The following is a 14,897-nucleotide window of genomic DNA, read 5'->3' as shown; positions in this document are numbered from 1 at the left end:
CACTCCAGGTGAGGTTTCATCAAAGCCCTGTACAATTGCAGCAAGACTTCCTTACTTTTGTACTCCTTCCCCCTTGCGATAAAGGCCAACATACCATTTGCCTTCCTAATTGCTTGCTGTACCTGCATGTTAACTTTCTGTGTTTCATGTACAAGGACACCCAGACCTCTCTGAACACCAACATTTAATAGATACTCACCATTTAAAAAATATTCTGTTTTTCTATTCTTCCTACCAAAGTGAATAACCTCACGTTTCCCCACATTATACTCCATCTGTCACCTTCTTGCCTACTCATTTAACCTGTCTATATCCCTTTGCAGACTCTGTGTCCTTCTCACAGCTTACTTTCCCACCTAGCTTCCTATCGTCAGCAAACTTGGATACTTTACACTCGGTCCCTTCATCTAAGTCATTAATATAGATTGTAAATAGCTGAGGCCCAAGCAATGATCCTTGCGGCACCCCACTAGTTACAGCCAGCCAACCTGAAAATGTCCCGTTTATTCCTACTCTCTGTTTTCTGTCCTTTAACCAATCCTCTGTCCATGCTAATATATTACCCCCAACCCCGTGAGCCCTTATCTTATGTAACAACCTTTCATGTGACACCTGATCGAAGACCTTTTGAAAATCCAATATATTACGTCCACTGGTTCCTCTCTACCTACCCTGCTAGTTACACCCTCAAAAAATGCTGTTAGGCTCGTCGTTATTTTTAAGAGCAAAATCCAGCCCAAGATATTTACTGCTTCAAGATGTTAATTCAGGGATGGCAATATCACTGAGACAGTTTTCGGAGGCTCTAGCAGAAGTGACCCAGTCGCCTTCCTCTCAACCTTCTGATACTGAAGGAGCACCATGTAGAACTAAGAGGTTAGGAGCAGCTGTTGGTAAGGAAGTAGGTGTAAGGAGTAGTCTCAATGATAGGAGGTAGTAGTAGTGTTGTGTGATTTACTGTAATAGTGAAACTAAAAATTGTCAGCTGAAGAGTGTGATTGTGCATTATTATGATGCAAAAAGTGACTCCTTACTCTTTTATGGTAATATAGTTAGGGAGTGACTTATTTCTGAGGGGGCCAAAGATTTATTGCATGAGGCCCCTTCAATACCTCATGGTCTAGTATGAAAGCCATGATTGTTCTTTATTGGGAACCACTGTGGATTATTTTGTGTCGCCTTTCCTCGAGCAACTGAGAATGGGTTTCTCAGAAGCTCCTCCTCACCTTCCTGGCCAACCTCCGCACGATCTGGTGATGAAGGGCCTCTTTCTTCATTTACCTCTTTATCCTCCTCCTTAACACCTGGAAGTTGCATAGTTATGCAGAATGCAGCAGGTAATGATTATTCTTAAAATCCTTGCTGGGCTGTACTACAAGGATCCTCCAGACCTATCAGAGCACCTGAAATGGGGCATCAACATGCCAATTGATTGCTCTATATCGATTACGGTGGATCCTAGAGCCTCACTGCACCTGTACTCTCCTGTGGTTATTGAATGTCAAATAGGTGACATCCACCAGGGCTGCAGGGATATCCCTACTTTGCAATCAACCAACTCGAAACTGTGTTCTGGCTCATCGAGTCAGGTATAGTTGATTGTCGAATTACAACACATCATAACAGTTTCCTGGGTAACAAATATCCACATGTAAGATCATGTGGCTGGCATAACACACCAGCTGCACACATTAATAGAAAGATATCGCTTTCTCTTGATCAGATTTGATGGGTTCTCATTCAGGTGTTCAATGCAGCATAAGTTCCAGTACTTGGACCCTATCACTGGGGAAATCCTGCTACATGAGGAAAGCTTACTTCTTGTTGCTTGGCAGGGTCCACAGAGAAGGAGCATCAATCACCTTGTTGGTGGTGCACTGCAGATTGATAGATGTGACTGTGGTTACCACGGGCTGCCTGGAATCACCCAGTGGTACAAAATTTCAGTGCCGTGATCACTTTAACAGTTATCAACAGGCTGTGTTCCTTGTTGAGGTGGGCTGGAAGGCTGCAGCCACCATATGGCATAACTCTTCAATAGTCTCTGGGGAAGCATTGCCTTCTAATGCACTGCCCCATGGAAAACACAGGTAGGACTTCCAACCTCTGTGAACCATGTGGAGTGATATCAACATGGTAGAAACGAGTATCTTCTGTGATGCTACATTCCCTCAATCTAGCCACTTCCATTTCCTCATTCTCCTCCACCTCCTCTTTGTAACAAAGGAAGATAAGGAGCCCATAGGGAAAGGCATCCGTTCGCTCCAAAATTTTAATTTCCCAAGAACACACTGGAGGAGAACTCTTCAGTTGAGCTCCTGAGCCCAAACAACCAAAAACCAGTGTTAGAGAAAATCTCCCGAAGCATGTAATAAAGTTCTCCATCAATGGTCTCCCCTATGTAGTATCTGCGCCAGGGATACTACCGTGCTGCTCCTACCAACACATTTATAGTGGTGTTGCTCAATGTCTGGTTAAGGCACTAATTGGAGAATTGAAGAAACAACTTGGCCATGTCCACTCGCCCCTGTTTACATGTAGTAGGCAGGTTCAGCTCAGATGGTAATGATGAATGGTGATTTGCTGGGTGTGAAATTCTGGTGGCCATTTGTTGGGGCAGGATTACATCAATAAGACACACTGTTTTAATGCTGAAAACAGGCAGTTTTGAGAACGAAAATCCAAATTTATGTTTATAGCAACACCACTTCGATCACATGAGGTGCTACTAAATAACTTTTACATAAGTTTTATTAAAACCTAAGGAAAGGTGAGATGATGCCTTGGAATCTCTCATTTTACTGTATAGGTGAAATGCATAAAATATGAATTAGTGACTCTTTCCAAGCATTTCTTCCAATGTCACTAATACTTTGTTTTTACACAAACAGATGTTCACTTTAATATTATTTAATACTACTTCTTGTTGAGTTCCTCTTCCCTTTTAAGGGGGCACAGAGGTTGTTGTTATGCAGAGTAGGTTTCAGGTTAGATTGATACTGAAGTGCTTTTTCCTTATCATAGGTATGCAATGGAGTACTCAGTGTCAGATGGGTAGGCTAGGAGCTTTCAGAGATATGATGGTGTTCTACAGGAAGTGTAATCATCTGCCCAAGCATGCATGCGTTGTGCATGTTTTTAAATACTCGAGAGTCCATCCATACAACAAGATTGCTCGGTCTGACAAGGTTCCACATTTTACAAGCTTAAGTCAAACTGACCCTGAGTTCACTCCTCCATACCTGGAACCCTACAAGACGCATCAGATTCACCAGAATTTTTTATTGACGATCTCTTGTGCGGTAAACTCCGAATACTGCAGAGAAGACAAAGAAACAAAATAAAGTAACAATGGTACAATTGTTACATAATTTTTTTAAAATTCTGTTTTGCAAGTTATTTTCTCCCAGTGACACACACCATTCCTTGAATGATCAGCCTACCTGCTCTTTAATCAGGCACTAAGAGGTGAATGTGTCAGGATGAATTTTCCTCTGATTCCCTCCTCCCCCCATCCCCGGGTTATAGGGAAGTAATTTACCTGCAGTTAATGGCTCACTTGACCACATGGCTGAAATGCTCAATGAATAATGTATTCTTCAAAATATTATTACAGGAAATTCTCAGCCTTGAAACTACCACCATCTAGCTGCCTAAGACAGCACTGTAACTACTTGGTTACTGGGTAGCTCAAAACAGTGGTGACCATTTAAAATGAGTTGGTTTAGTGATGGTCTGTATTGAGGTTTGTATGACCTTGCCTATATGCAAAGTACCAATGGTTACCCTTTACCCATAGTGTAACCTCGCTGGTTTCTTTGATTGTTCTAATATTTTGACAAGTTTTTTTGTTTAGTTTTTTATGTTCATTGCAGAAAGAGATATCTACGTTCTGGAATGGAACATTTTGCTGCTTATATTATTTACCCACTGTCAGCATTAAGTTCTCCCAGGTTAGATTAAGGGTAAAACTCTTTCCACATTGTGTGGAGATGCCGGTGATGGACTGGGGTTGACAATTGTAAACAATTTTCCACACCGTTCACCTGAGGAAGGAGGAAGCCTCCGAAAGCTTGTGGGATTAAAAATAAAATTGTTGGACTATAACTTGGTGTTGTAAAATTGTTTACAATCTTTCCACATTGTTAGCATCATACTCCCATGTGAAATGTAAGGAATCTTACAACACCAGGTTATAGTCCAACAGTTTTATTTGAAAATCACAAGCTTTCGGAGGAGGTAAACTCCGAAAGCTTGTGATTTTCAAATAAAACTGTTGGACTGTAACCTGGTGTTGTAAGATTCCTTACATTTGTCCACCCCAGTCCATCACCGGCATCTCCACACCATGTGAAATGTAGCATGGCTACATGCAAAGTAAAACTTCCCTCTACTTTGCCTGTTACAATGTGCCTTAACCTTCACATCAGTGCAGAACTTCCTTTTCTTATTAGGTGCCATTTTAGTGCTAAAATATGAGCAGTTTGTGGTTGTGGACTGCAATTTATGAACTATATGGAGACTGTCTAAACTCAGTTAGTTATGGCCAACAAACATTGAAGGCTTTTTCTCATCAGTGTGGGTCAGATTCAAATTCAGGCTCCAGACGTGCAAGGGTATGCTACTCCATCCCCCACATTTTGTTAAGCTCCCTCCGTATACATATGACCATTGCACGTACATGTACGCATGCATGGGCGGGCGCGCACACACACACACACACACAAACATAGCAAGTAGCAAATCTCACAAACATATTTCCATTAAAAAAATATCATGCTACTCACCCTCGGTGCAGATTTTCACTGGTCTGAAAATATTCTAAAACAGATTTACGGGGCAAGGCTTTGCTGGCCTATGATAGAGGAGAGAATTATACCCTTGTGCAGAATTTCCTTTGATAAGTGAATTATAAAATCACTACATTTATAATCCCTCTTTACGGTTACACCATCTGCAGGGAAAGTGTTGGGCAGGAGTTAATTTTATTTTTCCAGTTCCCCTCCTTTATCTTCACTACCTCCTTGAACAGGAGGATGAATGGTCCAACCTGTGGACATCTCCATATATACATTGTGAATGGTTAACACTAGTCCTTACCAGATCTGCTAGTAGACACATTTGAGCAAAGACTCAGTCTTTGAAATCAGACAGGGAAGGGCTCTGTTAAACCCATTATTTTTTCACTACATGAATTCCCATTCAAAATGTGAGGTGATTGCGTTGGAGGTCAATATGACAATACCGCCATCTGCAGGATAATACAAGACTGCTGCGCTCCAGAGGGATGGAGCTGCATGAGTGACATAGGAACATCAGAACAGGTGAAGGCCATTCTGCCCCTCGAGCCTCTTCTACTATTAATTAGATCATGGCTGATCTGTACCTCAACTCCATTTACCCGCCTGTGTTCCATATCCCGTGATATTCTTACTTAACAAAAATCTATAGATCGCAGACTTGAAAATTTCAATTGATTCAGCATCCACAGCCTTTTGAGAGAAAGAGTTTCAGATTTCCACTACCCTTTGTGTGAAAAAATGCTTCCCGATTTCACTCCTAAATGGTGTAGCTCTAATTTTAAGATTACACCATCTTGTTCTGGATTCCCCCACCAGAGGAAATAGTTTCTCTGTATCTACCCCATCGAATCCCAATATCATTGTTAACACCTCGATTATATCACCCTTCAACCTTCTAAGTGCAAGGAAGCACAAGCAACCTGTCCTCGTAACTTTTCAGGCCAAATTCAATGTCAGAATTTATCCAAATTCCCATTGCTATTGAATGGAACAGAGAATGAAAATATACCCTAAGCAGTAAAGAATTCAGTGGAATGGAGGAAGAATAAGATCTAGAGGTAGGGATACCATAGATCTTTAAAAACAAGATTGCCAGTAGAAAAATCCACAAAAACACCAAATGGGATTTTGTATTTATCTTTAAAAAAAAATTCCGTTATTCTTCTGGGCAGTATTTTTTTGTAATTTTTTTTAATACATTCTTAAAGATTTTTTAAATTGATGTTTCGGCAAATTACACCAGCTGATGTTATCAATCATTATATTGTGGTTTCTTGCTTCAAGGTCTAACAAACATTGCAGAAAGACAGAACAAAGCAAGGATGCCTCCCTATCATACCATTGAAACTCTGCGCTGTTCAGTAGCATGTTATAACTGCACCTCTTGCATGCACCACCCTGTCGTACATACCTTCAGCACAAAAGAAAACTGGTGTCTCCATTTGTAGTCATTAATGTGGGTCCTTTTGTAATGGTGGAACTCCTGGACCTTCTGGGTGACAAGCTCTGAAGCCTGCTCAAAGACATTTTCCACAGCTTCCTGGGAATTAAAATAAACTAAGATAGTACATCAATACCCAAAGGGTGAAGGTTTCAAGAGATTTAGCTAACTACTACAGAAAGTAAGGATCAATCTGGATTCCTATTGATATAACAAATACCTTGTTGAAATAGCAGACCCTGATTAAAGTCCTGCCCGTTAAAAAAATAAGTAAGGTTATTCTGAATTAAAACAGCATTGTGACTTTTCTCTTCAAATGAGCACAATGTACTTTTTCTTGTAAAATAGTTTTTGCGTTTGAAAAGCTCTTTCATAATTGCTTTAAACACTTTGCCTTCCCCAAGATGGTTGTGAGAGGCAAGAGGCAATGGTGAATAAATTGTATATCACAGTTCCAGGCGTTGCCTTGGGAATAAAGGCAAGTGTGAGGTCATCAATTTTGGACCTAAAAAGGATAGGTCAGAGTACTTTCTAAATGGTGAAAAGCTTGAGACAGTGGAGGTCCAAAGAGTCTTAGCGGTCCATGTACATAGATCAATAAAATGTCATGGACAGGTACAGAAAATAATCAAAAAGGTTAATGAAATGCTGGCCTTTATATCTAGAGGACTAGAATACGAGGCCGTAGAAGTAATGCTACAGTTGTACAAAGCCCTGGTTAGACCACACCTGGAATACTGTGTTCAGTTCTGGGCACTGCATCTCAGGAAGGATATATTGGCCTTGGAGGGAATGCAGTGTTGATTTACTAGAATGATACCTGGACTGCAGGGGTTAAATTACAAGGAGAGATTACACAAACTAGGGTTGTATTCCTTGGAATTTAGAAGATTAAGGGGTAATTTGATCGAAGCTTTCAAGATATTAAGGGGAACTGATAGGGTAGATAGAGAGAAACTATTTCTGCTGGTTGGGAAGTCTAGGACTAGGGGACATAGCCTAAAAATTAGAGTCAGGATTTTCAGGAGTGAAGTTAGGAAACACTTCTACACGCAAAGGGTGGTAGAAGTTTGGAATTTTCTTCCACAAACTGTAGTTGATGCTAGCTCATTTGTTAATTTTAAATCTGAGATTGATAGATTTTTGTTCACTGAAGGCATTATGAGTTATAGGGCTGTGGCAGGTATCTGGAGTTAGGTCACAGATCAGCCATGATCGCATTGAATGGCGGAACAGGCTTGAGGGGCTAAATGGCCCACTCCTGTTCCTATGTTCCTATTCCTAATAGGACCAGATTGCAAATGGACAGCAACATGTGGCAACAGTTTGCTTGGCCTGACCACCTGCAAAGAGGAAATAGGTTGGAGGAGTTACTAACCGACCTGTAGGTGACCTCTTTTTCAGGCCTATGCCAATGGGACGCATGAAGCGACTGTTAGGAGGCAGATGAGAATGACTCAGAGTGACTTACCCTCCAATTTCCCTCCCTCTGCTTTGATCTTGTACATCAGAGACTAATCATGAAATATTTCTCAATATCATGCATGAATATCAGACTGAAAGAAAAATATTGTAACGGAAAAAAATATTTAACTCAAGACTCTGCATTTCTGGTGTATAATGAGGGTTGGGAAAAAAAGAGAAAAAGAACAAAAAGATCAAATTAGTAATGAAAGAAAGACAGAAGGAAAAGACTGGTTGGAAAAACCTTAATATTGTATCAGTGCTTAAACTGCAGCCACAGGTTTACAGGTTACAAAAATCCTCATGGCAGTGTGTCCTATACACTGGCTTTTATAGCAGTGCACTACTTAAACCAGTATGTACCTCTTGACTGTTTCTGCCCTGAAGAATTCCTAAAATCCTATCGACAAAGTCAGCATCTCCTGTAGCCAGCGCTAGGATATTATTCACTCTCGAATTCTTGCCGATGTGGTCATAGAAAGCAGGCACAACTGCAAACAGTAGCACAGTCTCAGAGGCCAGGAAATTGCAGTACTGTTTATAGCTGAAGGATTGAAAAAAATAGAAGTCGTTAATTGCCTTGTATAGGAGTTTGGAATTAAAGATAAAGCAATCTTTAAGTTGTCAGGGCTTAAGGAGGCATGGTTTCCATATTGGAGGGACTTTGAACAAGCTAATGTTCTAAAACAGACAGTAGTAGCCTGCTTTAAACACAGCTCAAAATCTACCACGTTAGATGACCAAGGTTCATACTTCAGCAGTTCGAGCATTATCAAGCTGCAGAAGAAACTTTTGCAGTATACTTTTTGAGGATTTTTAATGTTTGTTTTAAATGAACTGTTGAAAACTTTGTAACACTAGGTGTGATCACCAACAATGCACACACCCTCTGCTCACAAATCTGGTCAAAGTTTTTCAAGGACATCTTTCCAGATGACAGTGTCCCCTTACATGTACACATAAATAAATATATATATATATATATATATCTTCCACAATTTGCCTGAAGTTCCAAATTATTAAAAGGCAGTGATATGTTTTTATTATAACACACGTGCTCATTTTGAGGAAAGGTTTTCTCCGCACTATGAGCAGCAGCAACAGCAACAATGACTTGCATTTATGTAGCACTTTTAACATAGAAAAAATATCTGAAAGCGTTTCAAATAATTCAATAATCAAAATTCGGATGCTCAGCGAAAGGAGATATTAAAAGCTTGATCAGAGAGATAGGTTTTAAGGAGGGTCTTAAAGGAGGAACGAGAGGTAGAGAGGTTTAAGGAAGGAATTTCAGAGTTTGGGGCCTAGGCAGTATTGACATGGTCACCAATGGTGGAGCAAAGGGAGGGGGGACATGCATAGTCAGAGGAATCAAGAGTTTGGAGGGTCGCAGTGCTGGTAGGGGTTAGAAAAGGGGAGAGGTAAACACAAGTGTGAGAATTTTAAATTTGAAGCTTTGGGGGACCAGCACCCAATGTAAGTCAGCAAGGACAGGGCTGACGGACAAATGGGATAGGATATGAGCAGCAGAGTTTTGGATGAGCACACATTTACAAAGGGTGGAAGATGGGCGGCTGGCCAGAAGAGCATTGGATTAGTTGAGTCTGAGGGAAAAAAAGGCATGGATGTCAGTTTCAGCTGCAGACAGGCTGAGGAAGGGGTGCAGGCAAGCAATGGCAGAGGTGGAATTAGGTAGTCTTTGTGATTGAGAGGGTATGGGGTCAGAAGCTCAGCTCGTGGTCAAATCACTGAGTTTGTGAACAATATGGTTTAGCCGTTGACAGTGGTCGGGAAGTGGGATGGAATGCTATAGCCAACCTGGGAGTATTTTCAAACTAACACTAGATGCAAAGGGCAGGTTTTGTTCAGTTGTGGTTGGATGTAAATAATTACCCTTTAATGGAGCACACTCAAGTTTCCATTCATTAGTGGGATGGAATCAGTGGCAAGAATGCAGAGTTTGTGGCAGAGGCTGAAGATGATGACTTTGATCTTCCTAATATTTAGCTGGAGGAAATTGTGGCTCATCCAAGACTGAATGTAGGACAAGCACTCTGACAACACAAAGGCAGCGGAGGGATCGAGAGGTGGTGGAGTGGTAGAACTGGGTGTTGTCAGTGTACATGTGGAAACAAACCCTATGATGGTGTCAAGGGGAAGTATGTAGATAGAAAGAGGAGGTGACCAAGAACAGATTCTAGGGGACTCTGGAGATAGCGATGCAGGATCAGGAAGAGAAGCCGTTGCTGGAGTTACTCTGGCTATGAGCAAGAAGTTGTAAATCCATTTATAAAGAACACAGTTATGATTTTGCTATATATAGTCTATAGAGAAAATTTCCTCCCCAGGTGAAGAATGTCCATGCTGGGGAATGGAATAGTTATAGACCTTTTAGGGCAAATTTTCCTCCGTTGCACTTAGGCATAATCAATCACCTGGACAAAGTGCAGAAAGTAAAATCAGACAGGAAGGATCACATAACTGTAATGGAATCCACCCAGTTTTCTATCCATTTAAATTAATGTAAACAATCTTACAACACCAAGTTATAGTCCAACAATTTTATTTGAAAATCACAAGCTTTCGGAGGCTTCCTCCTTCCTCAGGTGAATGTGAAATTTAAATTAATGAATGGAAAATTGTGTGTGCTCCATTAAAGGGTAATTATTTACATCCAATCACAACTGAAGAAAACCTGCCCCTTTGCATCTAGTGTTAGTTTGAAAATACTCCCAGGTTGGGTATAGCATGGGGTAGATTATATTCTCCCCCTTTACAAGGATCAATGAGAAACATGGCTGGCACCATTATCATTCCTTAAATTTTTAAGGTGAATCTTATGCTCATCAAGGTGAAGAACATCAGTGCTAGGGAGCGGATCACTTTCTCCAACTTTGTCACACCCTCAGTACCATTCTGCCCCAACTTTTTAGGAACAACCTCTCCATTTTCCACATGATTGTTTCAGAGTAATGAGATGGTCACTTTTAGAAATGATCCCAACACTCTCCGATTCTGTGATTTATGATCCCCATGAGTGCAATCCCACTGGAAGTGTGGGAATCGCAAAATCATCCCTTTTGAGCTAATTACCAACAAGTTATGATTCAAACCCTAGGACAGCAAACCCATTACACCACCCAGTTCCTCCACCATTTTTGTTTTATTGTTGTGTTGGCACATAGAAGAGACATACCGAAAATTCCATTTTGACACCAGCCCCATGAAAATGTCCTGTGGGCATCCCCTCTGGATAATCTCCAGCAGTAAGAAGTACAGGCTCAAGTACAGCTCATCATACAGATTACTTCCACCCTGTGTCAATGAGAAAATGTGTTTACTTAAACAGTCAAATTAAGAATCCACAAGAAAGGAAGAAGAAAAGGCTATTCAATGATTTAGCTTGTCCTCCCTTTTCTTTTTAAGATGGACATACAAGTCCTGCTCAGACTCTTTGCATCATCCTTCTACCCATGTCACATACCCATGTCACATCCCCATGTCCCTCTGCATTAATCTAATGCAAACCAGCAGCCATGTGTGGCCTCAGCAGACTTGTTTCTCTGTGTGTTTCCTGGCCTCCATTCGCAGCTTGATAAGCTGTGGGAGGTTTAAATGCTGGTACAGTATTCAGTATTGTTCCTTCTCCTTTTCTTGCTTTCCTGCAACAGAAGGCTAGGGAATGCTATTAAGAGACAGAGCTATCTCACTTTCCATGCAATGAAGGAAAGGGCCTTTTAAAATAGGACTACTGTTCCCAGAGTTTTGTTTTCCTTCTTCCGGGAGAATGGTAAACCCCCTATCTGAGATGTTTGGAAAAAGAGGACCAAGGGTGGGATGCAAGGCAGATCAGAGTGCATAATGCCTACATTTGCAGGCAGAGGTGAACATACCTTGCTTTGGCAGACGATTAGTGCATGGTCCTACTCTCATAAGAATTTGGTCACAGTAGACCTGATGGTATCACTAAGATATGTGACTATCTGACTAGCCATAATGTTAGATACTTCCTTGGAAGTACTCCAATTGCAGTAGCCTGGAGTTACTGCCATAATCTGTCTGATTTTATGGTTGCTAATTGGGCAAATGGTGGCTGGAAATGGTGCAGGGATCCTTTTCAACTGATCCCTGTTCCCGTTTTGCATCTGGCCCATTTTCTGCCAGCATCTCTGGTGGCTGGCAGAAGTGCCTGCCCATTTTTGGGAGAGTGCAAGCAAATGAGGTGGAAATGAGGTGGCAAATTCTGCCTCCTTTTGCTGAATCATAATCATACCAGGATAAAATGGAATCCACATATACCGTTGCTTCTTGGAAGAAGAAGAAAAGGAGGAGCAATGGTGGGAGGCCAGGCTGATAAGATTGCACTGAATGCACATGGAATCCATTTGCCCGTATCCCCACATTAGAGTACACAGACAGAGGTGGTCCTACCTGCATTTGACCGAGGATCAGTTCACTTCACAGTTTCAAAGAGGTCATCTTCAGAATTTTTATAAAACATCACGAGATCAGCAATGTGATGATTTTATCAAAAGCCTGGTAGTATTCTATGAGCATTCCTTGCCAAACATGATGGGGCCAATTTTAACCGCAGCCACCTAGCGTAAACAAAGCCTGAATATGGCGTTCAGTCACTTACCACCCCGTTTACGCTGACCGTTGCCATCTTGGTAGAGTCCTTTAGATGGTCGGTCGAAGGTGCCAATTTATTTCAGGTGGGAGGCCACTTCTGATATGCAAATCAGGATCCTGTGACGTATGAAGGACCCTGAGCGCAAATTTGCAGGCTGCTCAAAAAACGATACAAAACCTCTCTCTCCGTTAATTTTTGTTGGGACAGGAGGAGCAGGAATGTTCTTCCTGGCCCCACAAAAATACTCCGGCTTGCTACCAGCCCATTTGTGCGCCCCCCCATCCCTGGATTGCCTCCAGCCCCTCTCCAGACTCAAACTGTTGGCTGGATGTGCATGGGAGCCGGCCAATTTCCTGCTTTCCCCAATCGAAGAGCTGCATCAGAATGCGAGTTTGGTGCGCACAAATCGCTGGATCGATGAAAGTGAGGTCCGGGCCTCAAAGTGACTTTGGCCTCATGGCAGCAACATGGCAGCGGGTGCTCTGTCTGCCGACCGCCTGTTTTGCCCCAAAATCGACTCCGCTGAGTAGCTTCTGAGAAAAGACAGATAAGTGGGAAGAAGCTTTATTCATCCATTTGAAACCTGTTTGTGAAGGTGACACACTGGATATGATGCAGTCATTGCATGTTCTCTGTCACTAGTGTGACATGTTAATTTCCCAGCCAAACCATCTCTGTAAATGACCAATTTACTGACGAATTCTGGGCAGTTTTGTGCTGTGACCTCCCAGCCGTTTTTAGATGTGGTAAGATTGATCACACTTTGTGTAGAACTCTTACAGTCAATGGTGAGAGAAACATTTCATCCCATGGAATTGAACAGAGGTACTGGAGATGAAAGGCAGTGTGTAAATCGATTGCACGACTCAGCCTTTGATAATCATGTTCTATTGTTTAATTTGTCCTGAAGTTTTCAAGCATGGACAGTTGCTTTAATTCACTCATTGCTTTAATTTGGCACACATGGTTACCTGTTTAGTATCTTTATCCACTTTCACTGTACTCACTAAGAGACAGCAAATATTCACCAGCTCCATAGGGTTCAACAGGAAGAGGTCACACGTCTGAACTTTTCTAAAACAGGAAAAGGCATAAAAAAACATACATCATATTCTTGGTGAGCGTAACTCTAATCATTTGCATACACTGGTAATACAATCATGTTGGAGAATGGAAGGTTTTTCCACTTTCTGAACACTCTCACATTCCTCGTCTGCCTGTCTAAACTTGAACAGAAAAGGACGGATTCAGTGTAAAGTTCACTCTCGTCTGCCAAAAATAATTCAGTTTACTGCCAACTTCTGAAGAACATTCCCTGCTGCATCAGTGACATTTCTATTTCCAACAACAGCCAACCTTAAATACCAGTGCTGAATAACAGAGAGAAAGAACAAACTTGCATTTACATAACTTCTTTCTCAGGATGTCCCTTTGGCAGTGTAGTCACTGTTGTAATCGAGGCAAATCAGACAGCCAATTTGTACACAGCAAGATCCCACAAACAGCCAATGAGATAAATGACTACACAGAATTATGGATACTTTTAAACCCACTAAGAACGGGGTTGAGGTACCTTAAGGTGCCGATTTTTGGATGGCGGAGCAGGTGCGTTGAGGATGGTGGGGCGCCTAAAATGGCGGAATCCTGGAGCGGGTTCGGAGCCCAGCTCCAACCCGCTGACTTCCGGGTTCCCCAATGACTCGTTTGGGTGCGAGCACAGCTCCTGTTTGCGGGACTCCCGCCGGCAATTAAAGCCGGCGGGATTATAACTTACATTGCTATTTAGGTAGTTGAGGTACTTGACAGACCTCATTGAGTGGAGATTTTGGCAGGGGTGCAATTTTGAAGGATCCTCAGCTGGTTTCCCGTGCTGTGGGAAACACTCCCCGTTGGAGCAGACGTGTTTCAGCCAGCAGCCAGTGGGAGATGCAAAGGATTATTTGACAGTTGGGGGGAATACCTCATTTATTACAGCAGGGCACTCTGTCACTTCAGACAAAGTTTTGGCTGCAACATCTTTGTCTTTCCACTCAAAATTATTAATTTATACCCTAAACTCTGCTGTGCAAACATATTTACCTACTTTGCAGACCCCCTGAAACTCACACTGTCAGGATGGGGGGGGGGGGGGGGGGTGCGGGGGGGCGCCATAGCTGCATTCATCACTTCATCCGAGGATGAGCAACATCACCAACCTCACCAGGAACGCTGTCCACCTCCGCCACGTGAAGCTCCACAACATAGTGCTGAGCCACAGGCACCTGCACAAAATAGTCATGCAACTACACATACACCCACCGTAGGGTGACCCAATGGGTGGCATCAAGGGTGGGTGTTCATGGTGAACCTCATGAAAGGGACTTATTACACAAGCCAGTCAAGAATGGCCACGATGTGGCAGTAGTGATGACAATAATAATATTTAATGTTAACAAAAATCAAATATAAATAAAAAACATGACAAAACATCAAATACCTTCGTGCTTCCCCTTTATGCTCACAAAACCTTTGCCGTATGCTTACGACTACTCCTACATGGTGCTTCCCCTGTGGCTGC

At 42.1% G+C, this 14,897-nt stretch overlaps 1 protein-coding gene across 1 annotated transcript in view; it reads right to left on the bottom strand.

Moving 5' to 3' along the window:
- Positions 1-6,330, bottom strand: part of LOC137324987 (uncharacterized) — a 73,697-nt gene extending 67,367 nt beyond the window's left edge. The window contains exons 1-3 of the mRNA XM_067989686.1: positions 6,214-6,330; positions 4,788-4,855; positions 3,243-3,316 (exon numbers count right to left, since the gene is read on the bottom strand). The gene's annotated coding sequence lies outside the window, so the exon portion shown is untranslated. The remainder of the gene's footprint in view (positions 1-3,242; positions 3,317-4,787; positions 4,856-6,213) is intronic.
- Between the last annotated feature and the right edge of the window lie 8,567 nt (positions 6,331-14,897).

The sequence above is a fragment of the Heptranchias perlo genome, chromosome 9 (genome assembly GCF_035084215.1).
Source record: "Heptranchias perlo isolate sHepPer1 chromosome 9, sHepPer1.hap1, whole genome shotgun sequence".
NCBI classification, from domain to species: domain Eukaryota; kingdom Metazoa; phylum Chordata; class Chondrichthyes; order Hexanchiformes; family Hexanchidae; genus Heptranchias; species Heptranchias perlo.
Note: the sequence above shows the minus strand (reverse complement) of the source record. Positions and strands in the feature narration are given on the sequence as shown.